The following is an 11,198-nucleotide window of genomic DNA, read 5'->3' as shown; positions in this document are numbered from 1 at the left end:
TGATGATTTTATTTTGAGTAAAATGCAGGAATATTTCATTTGAACAATTTTTGAAACAAAAAAATTAAAGCATAATTGAAATTGAAATATAATCAAGTGAAATTAAAATGAAAATCGTTTCAAGTAAAATAAAAATATTAAAGGTAAATGAAAAAAAATAAAAATTTGAAAATAAAAATTCAAAGTAAGGAATGGAAATAAAAGTAAATTCAAAGTGAGAAAAATATTAAAGTAAATTAAAAATAAAATAAAACGAAATGAAATGTATTGCGACTATGACCGACACTTGCCATAGTAGACCAGCATCCTTTTCCGTTCCCATCACAGGGTTACAAGCAATCGAATGACAATCCTCTGTCGGGTCACAAGGAAAAAATATTCCAAAGAAAAAATCACAATTTGGCGAAGGTCGAGAATTGTCATAGTATACCATCATGGTTTTCGGGGAAGGAGATCCAAAATGGGCGGGGTATACGATCGCTTCCCTTACATATCGGAGAAAAGTGGGCTTTGCGTATTATATAAGTTTACAAGCGCAGCTTCGCACATAATGATGTACCTAGGTCTGTGTGCTCGAAAACGAATATCAAAGTAAATTGTGGATTTTGATTTTTTTTTTTTTTAATTTTATTTTTTTAATATACTTGAAATCATTTTCCATTTTAATTTCACTTTATTATTTTTCATTTCAAAATGATTTTTTGTCTCTTGAAAATGTTTCAAACGAAATGTTCCTGCTTTTAAATCAAAATAAAATCATAAACAAACGATTTTTGTTTAATCTCTAAAGTTTGATTTTTCCCTTTTCAAAAAACAAAAAAAATATCTTTTCAAATTTATTTTGTCATATTTGCTATAGTTTTTACGCATAGCCCACTTTCTCTCGATATGCAAGAGAAACGTTAGTCCGCCGCCATTGTGGATCGCCTTCCTCGAAAAGCATGATGGTATACAATGACAATTCTCGGCCATCGCCAAGATTTTTTTCTTTTTGATTTTTTTCCCTTATGACATGGCGGCAGGGCGTTGTCATTCGACTGCTTGTAATTCTTTGGGAACCGAAAAGGATGCTGGTCTACTATGACAACTGTCGGCAATAGTTGAATGCATTTCATTTCGTTTTCATTTAACTTTGACTTTACTTTTATTTTCATTTAAATTTGAATTTTTATTTTCAATTTTATCTTTATTTTTTACATTTAACTTTTTATATTTTATTTCACTTTAAATGATTCTTATATTAGTTTCACTTTATTATATTTTCATTTCGATAGTGATTTTATTTTTTTATTTCTTGAAAAATGTTTCAAATGAAATGGTCCTTGTGTTTTTAAGAAAAATCATGAAACAAACGATTTTTGTTCCCCATCTCTAAAGTTTGTGTTTTTTTTCTTTTCAAACAACAAAAAATTATTATTTCAAATTTATTTTGTCGAACTTGCATCTGTTTTTTAAATTCTGTTTCAATACTACTTTATTTAACCCCAATTCTTTTGTTGTCAATCACTTTTGAAATAACATTTAACATAGAACATGATGCATTGAATTTTCCAATTACAACGTATTTCTATCTGTAACAACTCCAGGCCACTATTGCATACCATAGCGGCCGTTGCCGTGCGTCGAACCACAAAAGACTATGGTTTGAATTCAGTTAATTTTAGACTGGATTCGAACTCACAACGCAACGTACGACACCCAGTCACCTAGGGAAGACATCACAGTCGAGAAAGGTCTGTCAGACAGACCAGACCCCCGAGACCAGTCCATTAACCCTGGTTATGAGCAAGGCTCGAATCGTGTGAAGCCTGTACACGTCCATAATATTCAGGCAAAAGTGATAATCGGTAGCTCCTGATGTAGACTCTCTCACAGCCCCTTCGTTTGCTACGCAGTTATGCTCCCTCAACGGTCTTTCTAACAAGCGACGCTAACCGAACCAAAGGGTCCTCAGGCTCCGATGATGATGATTACACATTAAAAAATGAAGAAAAATAAAAATATATTTGGACTCAGTAAAGTTGTTGTTGTTGTTGTTGTTGTTGTTGTTGTTGTTGATAGTATTTGCAGAAAAGGACAAATTATGCGCTGCAAAATTCAATACAGCCTCACTGTACACATGGAGGTAAGCTACCTCCATGCTATACACATGCGCTGCAAAATTCAATACAGCGATATTGATGATGATGATGATGATGAAATATTTAAAAATGGAGAAAAATAAAAATATATTGGACTCTGTAAATTTGTTGTTGTTGTTGTTGTTTTTATTATTATTGTTGTTGTTGTTGATAGTATTTGCAGAAAAGAACAAAGTATGCGCTGCAAAATTCAATACAGCCTAACTATACATGTGCGTTGCAGCCTAACTATACTATGCGTTGCAAATTCGATACAACTATACATGTGCGTTGCAAATTCAATACAGCCTAACATTACCCAAGGGATGTCACTTCATTGCACATACTCTTTTTTTCAATCGCCAAAAATGCACCTAGCATGCATCGAAATCGGTAAAATTCGACGTAGGGTCAAAGCACTGTAGTCTTTCTCAATAATACTCCAACATTTTTACCCCTTACCGATGAAAAGTCGACAAATCGGCAGGTTTTTCGATGCATCTCGTCGTCTCTTACATTCCAGATTTAAAAAAAACGGCGGCCGATTAAGTCACGTGGGCGCATTTCAAATCTAACCAATAGCAGAGCCCGTACTGAATGAATGGGCCCGACTTGAAACCCGGCAGTAACGTAAGTTTCTCACGTCTTTGGAAAGAACGTTCTCTTGCTATGGGTGAACTGGAACTGTTAAAGTTACCAGAATTTCATACGCAGACGCACGCAGACAGTGTCACCCATAGTCTTCAAACGACGTAAGAAACTTACGTTACTTCCGGTTTTCACGCTGGACCCATCCTGCTCTGCTATTGGTTTGATTTGAAATGCGCCCACGTGACTTAATCGGCCGCTGTTTTTTTTTTAAATCTGGAATGTAAGAGACGACGAGATGCATTGAAAACCTGCCGATTTGTCGACTTTTCATCGGTAAGAGGTAAAAATGTGGAGTATTATTTAGAAATACTAATGTGCTTTGACCCTACGTCGAATTTTACCGATTTCGATGCATGCTAGGTGCAATTTTGGCGATTGAAAAAAGTGTGTGACAATGAAGTAACATCCCTTTAGTTAGGCTGTATTGAAATATCAACACACATGTTTAGTTAGGCTGCAACGCACATGTATAGTTAGGCTGTATTGAATTTCGCAGCGCATACTTTGTTCTTTTCTGCAAATACTATCAACAACAACAACAACAACAACAATAATAAAAACAACAACAAAAACTAATTTACAGAGTCCAATATATTTTCATTTTTCTCCATTTTTAAATATTTAATCATCATCATCATCATCATCAATATCGCTGTATTGAATTTTGCAGCGCATGTGTATAGCATGGAGGTAGCTTACCTCCATGTGTACAGTGAGGCTGTATTGAATTTTGCAGCGCATAATTTGTCCTTTTCTGCAAATACTATCAACTACAACAACAACAACAACAATAACAACAACAAAACAACAACTTTACTGAGTCCAAATATATTTTTATTTTTCTTCATTTTTAAATGTTTAATCATCATCATCATCAGAGCCTGAGGACCCTTTGACCGAACCAGCCGTGCTGTAGAGTAGCGGAACTTGGGGCCCCTCGCAGGCTTCGCCGGCTCGCTGACACAGATGTAACAGATAGTCTAGGTTTCTCTCTTACAAGCCAATGACTAATCATCCCGCCTAGTGTTTGCCAACAACAACATCACTATGACGTTGCCTATTGTGCGGCCACGTCCCTGGAACTTTCTCTTTAAGCCGGATCCCGGGCTCCGCGACTCTACACATGCTACGCCGACTGAACGAAGTCATGAACGAAGTCGAGCGGACTGGACGATGTAGGAGCAACTCTTTCCTTATATTTGACTTGCGTTCGACATAGGAAAACGTGTCTCTTCGAAAAAATTAAGTCACTTCGTCGTGAGATGAAGTTAATAGTGGTAAGTGGTATTTTGATTTGACCATTTGGGGTTTCGTTCGATTTATTTAGTACAGTAAACCTATATGCAAGACAGAAACGCCAAGAGGAGAATAGAACAAGGTCCCACAGTACTTGCAGTATGTGAAACTGAAAGGACTTAGAAATATATCTCAACCATGAAGTTTTTAATAATGAGCATTCTGCCCGCCTTTCCGATTTACTGTCAGACATCAGTAGCAGGCCGTCGTTCTACGAATATTTAAGCTACATCTGTAGAGAGACGGCAAATGATAGTTACTTCAACTGTACGAGAATCGGGCTTCGACGAACCATTGACTTCATCCACACCCTTGCATACTTTTAAGCACACGTAAGTACTTGTGACTCGTGCCAGATGATTCCCAGAACTGTGCCTTGCAAAGGAAGTTCCCTTTAGTCGTCTTGAGTTTCCAAAATCGAAAATATTGTAGAATTAAATTGAAAACGGATCCTGAAGGAACTTTTCTATTTCTATGTGGTTAAACAACTTAAAACTTATTGTCAATCTGTGTCCAAAAGCGATGAAGTCTACAAAGTGTAGCCAAATATACATGTAACATTCCGTCGCGGCTATGTATTATGTCTGTTGCCACGTACCCGGATGATACAGCGTGTTTCGACTCACTTCACAGGAGGATAGTGTTCACCATTGGTATGCGATGTCCTTAGGTCAGATATCGCTAGACACTCTATGTACACTAAAAATAGTTCACGTTTAAAATCTTCCGGCAAGCTTGTTCTTAATAATATCATGTCCAAGTAATGACGTAAAATATAACACCACTCGCACAACGTATGTTGAGCAAAATTAAAATATATAAAGGTTGGTGGCCCATACACAACTGTTTGCTGTGGTGTTTTTGTCTTTGTCCTCGTGACGTGGAGCCCCTGTGAGTCTTTTGATCCGTTTGTTGCTTTCTCCACCATGAATGGCTTTCAGAGAACATTTAGTACCCTCAGGAAAGTTGCGGACAAAACGACAAGATACAAGAACCATGTCCGATTTCTACAATCTTGTAAACAGTCGAACACTTTTCCTCGGTCTTTGTTATGGAAACATAAATCACCTTTCACCGTTGTAAACTTTGGAAAACGATGGACGGACATTTTAGAATCAACAGCGTCACAACTACAAAATTGTCTCATCGAATATTATCAGTCTAATATTGAACATAATTTACCGCAGAGAATGCAATATTCCAAGCCAACTACAAAGACAAACCGATTGCCGTCTGTATAGACGTCTAAATCGACAACTCCAAGAACAGATCATTAAAACTGATTCGATGATGAAACAACGTCATAATTTGAAACTAGAACAACTGCTGCCAGTATGTAAAGAACGCAATCTTACTGTTCAGAAGGGGATAAATGTCAAGTTCGTCACCCGACGGCGTTTTGATAAAAAGATCTGAATACAAAATGCTCACTGGTGGTGTCACAATAATCTTAAAAGTGCTCGTACTACAAGCTCAGGTGGGTTAGTGGTCAACCTCAGCGACAAGCAGCTTGATAATAACTCTTTACACCTATCAGGTAGAGGCCTTGGATTCTGTCCTAAGCCCAGTCTCTTGACAAGAAACGCGTTGTTTACGATTGTGCTTGGTTTACAAGAAAAGTACGACTTCTTCATCATTTTTCTACGAAAGACGAATCTGATCAAGAAAGTGCAACCAGTCCGGATTTTCTTAAGGAATATAAACCGAAGAAGAAGTGGACACCAAAATCCGGCACCGACAAATTTGTTGACATGTATTGTTCTACCTTATTAAATGAAGCATATTACCATGAATCAAAGCATGCTGATCAAATCATCGATAACATTACTTCAGACGAACAGAAATCACTGAATGAACTGTGGAAAGATAAGTCAGTTGTAATCACCAAAGCGGATAAAGGAGGCTCAGTAGTAATACTGAATAGAATTGATTATGAGAAAGAATGTCTTCGACAACTCAGTGACACCAACTTTTATGAGGAGGAACATTCTGATTGCACTCCATCCGTCATTAGTAAATTGAAGGAATACTCGAACTTATTCCTACGTTATCATTGGCCAGGATATTCACGATGCTCTCTGTAATATTGATGATACTAAGGAGGCTTACTTCTATATCCTTCCAAATATACACAAATTAACAAAAGATGAACACAACAACCATGTAATACCACCTGGAAGACCAATTTGCCGTCACATAAACAGCCCTGTAGGCCTGCTGCCTTATGGTTGGATCATATTTTAACACCCGTGGAGGCGAAATATTGTGGAGTTGATCTGGTGAAAGACACAACTGAATTTCTTGCCCATCTTGAAGAGTTCAACAGTATTCATGCCCCTCTACCAGACAATTGAACTACCATTTACCAGAAGCGAGCAGACAGCCTGTAGGGTCATCACACCATTGAGTGCATTGAGTGCAATATGCCTAGAGTACTGCAGAGCAGCAAAAAACCTCAAACTGCATGAATCCAACAACTTGAAGCAGCATTAGATCATGTTGACTTCACCTGTGGTTCAACCCTGAGTGCCTTTATTCCTGAAGGACAGGAAAACCACATCTTTGCCAGAGTGTTTGTTCGAGCTGACCTGCAGTGCAATAATCCTGTGGAAATCCCATACTATTCTTCAGCGATTTTTCCAGCAATATGCTGCCACTGTGCCAGTCCAGATATAGTATCAGGGAAAAAAGCTGAAGAAATATATCCAACATGTAATACCTGTTTTGAGACTCGTCTAAAGAAAAGTACTTCCTCTGATAAAAAACTATTTTCGAAAATTAAATACTATAACCTAAATGATAACATTTGCCAAATTCACACAGTTGTAGCACATACCCAAGAAAATATGGTCTCAATATAGTGAAAGCTTTAAGCAATACACAGTTACCTGGTGTGCGGTCAAAGTACTGCCTCGGCAGAAACTTTAAATAAACCATCATCAAGATAACCTATCTGTTCATAACTTAATGAGCAAATGATTATTTAAATTATATCGAATAAAAATTCTGATTATTTAAATTATATCGAATTAAAAATTCTGAAAGAAATAATAACATTTGACTTTCTTAATGTTTAAGTCTTTGCTCAGTAAATTTGGAAGCGGTTAAAACGGTAAGATACCAAAGTGACTTTTAGCATAGTATTTAAAAGAAAAGTTTTAAAAATAGTATTTTTCAGCGAAAATAACAACGTTCTTTTATGCCATAATTTATACCTTATCAGTCTTGTATGGCTCGTCAGGTCAACCAGCTAAAAAAAAGGACTTTGCGTCTTGAAGTTCAAGCATCCGTAAAACAACAACAAAACTGATTGAATATTTTGAATTAATTTGTCCAATATCCAAAAAAAACACCTATGTGATATGGTCAAGCAAAGACCCATTGAGATGTGAAATCGTTGCCTGTTCTCCGTAACTAGCGACACAGAGTAACATGGACAGAGTGGCAACGGCTATTGTTTAAGGCGTGAAGCGGTTACGTAAGCAATCAATGTTTGCCTCGCCTCACGAAACTCTTGGCTCTCTTTTCCGAAGAGTGCTGACCATGCACCCTTCGGTAATTTTCGGATTTTCACCAATTGTTAATAATAAGCGAAAGTATGTTCGACAAAGTTTGTGTTGTTATTGTCGTGTGGTACTGATCGGCATTGATGTGCTGTTAAAAGCGGGAGTGTTTTGAGCTTCAGGAAAGTGGGTTTTACCATTTTAATAATTCCTCTCATATTTTTATGAATATATAACGAGTGTATTTGAACCAAATTTGAAAGTCTTTTATCGATACTGTCTGGTTTTAATCAATGGTTTACGGTCAGTCATACCATCTTTTACACATGCGTCAAAAAGGACATGTTTATGAAACTGCTGGCGTGTTATGTTTTGATTGGCGTGAAGCAGTGTCTCTGGCCTGAGAGCTCACAAAGAAATTATGATTGCTACGCGACTGGCAGTACGATGCCATCTCGTCGTATGTTTCGCATAATCTCGTGTAATTATCAACCACAAACAAAGCCTCCAAAAAGTTTAACACCTCTGAAGCTTATTTTAATATAAAAAGCCAATAGTCTACCGAGACGACCATGGAACAAAAGGCATGCAAGCGTTGCCACTCTTCCAATGTTACTCTTTGTTAGCGAAAACCTTTTAATCATAACTGTGTTGTTTATACTTACTTTACTGTTAAGATTGAAGGATTACACGTAACAAGATTTGTTTTGGTGCCAGTATCTTTAGAATAATTCCGCAACCTTGCCAAGTTGAATCTGAAAAGAAAGATAGAATTGTTCGATTCAGTCCTTCTCTTAATAGATAAAATCTTAATCTAGTATTCAGTGAACATTGCAGGACACAAATCTTTTAATTCGAATTAAAACAGTATTCCTCAGAAATTGCCGTCCCCAACACTTTACATTTTAGCTCACGCGTTCACACACGTGGGCTAATGTTCTAGCGATGTATGTCTGTCTATCTGTCTGTCCGTGTGTGTATGTGTGTGTGTTAACACGATAACTCCAAACCGCCTGAACAGATTCAAGTCAAATTTGGTGGACAAACACCATTTGCTACTTGCAAGAACTGATTAGATTTTGGTTAGTGTGGCTTGAATGTTAATGAAGTTATGCAATATCATTTTTTTTCATATTATTTACCTATGGAGACAGTAATGACAGTGTCGACATATATCAAGAAATACTGCACAAAATTTCATGAAACTTTTCACAGATGACAATCTCAGAACATTATGATGGTATTGTGAGTGTCATGTCAATTATCTGCTCATTTGCATATTAATGAACTTTTGTAATTAGTGACATAACTCTGAAATTCCTGCACCAAATTTGATGATACATGCAACAAATATTGATCTGATTTATATCTAATTGTACTGAGAAGCATTGGGCAGTGTCAAGTTAATAAATAGCTCATTTGCATATTTTATGAAGTTTTGTAGTTAGTCATATAACTCTGAAATTACTGCCACAAATTCGTTGGAAGGATGATGCAGATACTGATCCGACAGATATCTAATTGTGGAATAAATCATTCAGAAGTGTGAAGTTAAAAAAGGGTTCATTTGCATATTTAATGAACTTTCTAATTAGGTATATAACTCTGAAATTACGGCACCGAATTCAGTAAACCCAGCTACAGATATTGATCTTATAAATTCCTGATTGTACTGACATGCATCTTACAGTGTCAAGCAAATAAATAACTCATTGCATATTTATGAAATTTTGTAATTAGTCATATAACTCCGAAATAACTGCACCAAATTTGATGGAATCTAATGCAGATACTGATGCGACAGATATCTAACTGAGGTGTAAAGCATCCAGAAGTGCAAAGATACTTAAGTATTCATTTACATATTTTATTAACTTTGTACACAGGTTGATTGATATGCGCTTAGCATATTTACGTATACGGAACACAATATCAATTGCATACGCAACGTATATCTTTGTATATGGAACATTTCAATACGTTTATATGCGTAGCGTATTTCAATGCAGATCATGAGTATACGTACTACAGATCTTTGCATACTAAGTGTACACTGTGATTTTGCATTTTATTAGTATACGTAAGTGTATACTTAACCTATGTGACACGTGTACAGAATCAGTATATCTGTGTATATTGTTGTGTATCGAGCTTTTTGTCCAGTGGTAATTAGGTTTTTAACTCTGAAATTACGGCACCGAATTCGGTGAAAGTTGCTACAGATTTTGATCTGATAAATATCTAATTGTGCTTTGAAACATTGCGCAATGTCAAGTTAATTAAGGATTCATTTGCTTATTTAATGAACTTTTCATATAGTGATACTACTCCAAAATTACAGCATTAAATTTGCTTAAAGGTGTTACAGATTTTGATCTGGTATATATCTCATTGTACGGAGAAGCATTGTGCAGTGTCGGGTTCATAAATAGCTCATTAACATGTTTTATGAAGTTTTGTAATTAGTCATAAATTCCGAAATAAATGCAAGAAATGTGATTACAGCAATCAATGTAAGGAAACGTGCTAAAAATGTTGATCTGATAGATATGTAAAGGTCCCATGAAGTATTGAACAGTGTCATATTAATAAAGAGCTTATTTGCATATTGAATACATTTCCTCAATTAAGTGATTTAACTCTAGGAGTACTGTACGAAAGTTTATTAAACTGCTACATACAGTGATAAAACCGGTATCTTATTGTTCTATGAAGCGTACTACTATTAAAGAAACTGTTGTAAACACGTGAGCACATTCAGTTTACATCTTGTCTATTTTCTGCATTCTTTTGTTAATTTCAAAGAACAATTAATAATTATATATTATAATTACAATAATAATTATTAATTATTATAAAGCCTTCTTGCAAAGTCTTTTGAGAAATTGGCGCATATGGACTTAATTCTCCAAGACCCCAACATTGAAGAATTAAAAAGGGGCACAATTCTCTAAAAGAGGTGCTATATTTTCCCATAGACCATGAGTCTGCTGAAAATAATATGGTAGAGCTTTAAGATGAATGACATCAATGACCCTCCATATGATTTTATCATTATATTATGATTTTACAGAAAAGACCTTAGATCTGGCCTTGCATATTAGTATTCGATAAGAATCAGACATTAAGCGCAGTGTGCCCACTCTCTTAGTTATGACGCTCATGGTCAATTCAATTCTGACCTCTCTAAACCGTAAAATTAACCTATAAATCGGCCGGTCAACTTAAGTATGCCGTTTTGAAAATGTGAGTTACCATGAAAGTAAGGATAAATTTGCATTACCTTAAGAACAGAACTATGATACATGAACAGCAATTTTGATTAAAAACCAAACCCAAGAATGAATTCACAGAAAAATAAAAGAAGTTACAAAAGTAAAGAATTTTATCTCCTGCAAACGTTCATACAGCGCCACCTGTGGTGGGGGTCAAGAGGTCATCGTGTAGGCTTGTCCTATCCTCTTTTGCCCTGAGACGGCCCTCAAAGCAAGACTGCAATTTCGGCCAGCTGGAGCTCATCTGAACTTTAACAACGATAGCGGTATTTAAATAATCCTTTCTTCACAAGACATCATGCCCCTATCCGTATAGCAATTTCTAAGATTTTAGAGAATAACATACATCGTAA

The 11,198-nt window shown here is 36.1% G+C and overlaps 1 protein-coding gene across 1 annotated transcript in view; it reads left to right on the top strand.

The window, feature by feature from the left end:
• Positions 1–3,690: 3,690 nt before the first annotated feature.
• LOC139115828 (alpha-2,8-sialyltransferase 8E-like) overlaps positions 3,691–11,198 on the top strand; it is a 40,409-nt gene continuing 32,901 nt past the window's right edge. Inside the window, exon 1 of the mRNA XM_070678207.1 lies at positions 3,691–4,048. The gene's annotated coding sequence lies outside the window, so the exon portion shown is untranslated. The remainder of the gene's footprint in view (positions 4,049–11,198) is intronic.

This window comes from Ptychodera flava, chromosome 17, assembly GCF_041260155.1.
Source record: "Ptychodera flava strain L36383 chromosome 17, AS_Pfla_20210202, whole genome shotgun sequence".
Taxonomy (NCBI): domain Eukaryota; kingdom Metazoa; phylum Hemichordata; class Enteropneusta; family Ptychoderidae; genus Ptychodera; species Ptychodera flava.
Note: the sequence above shows the minus strand (reverse complement) of the source record. Positions and strands in the feature narration are given on the sequence as shown.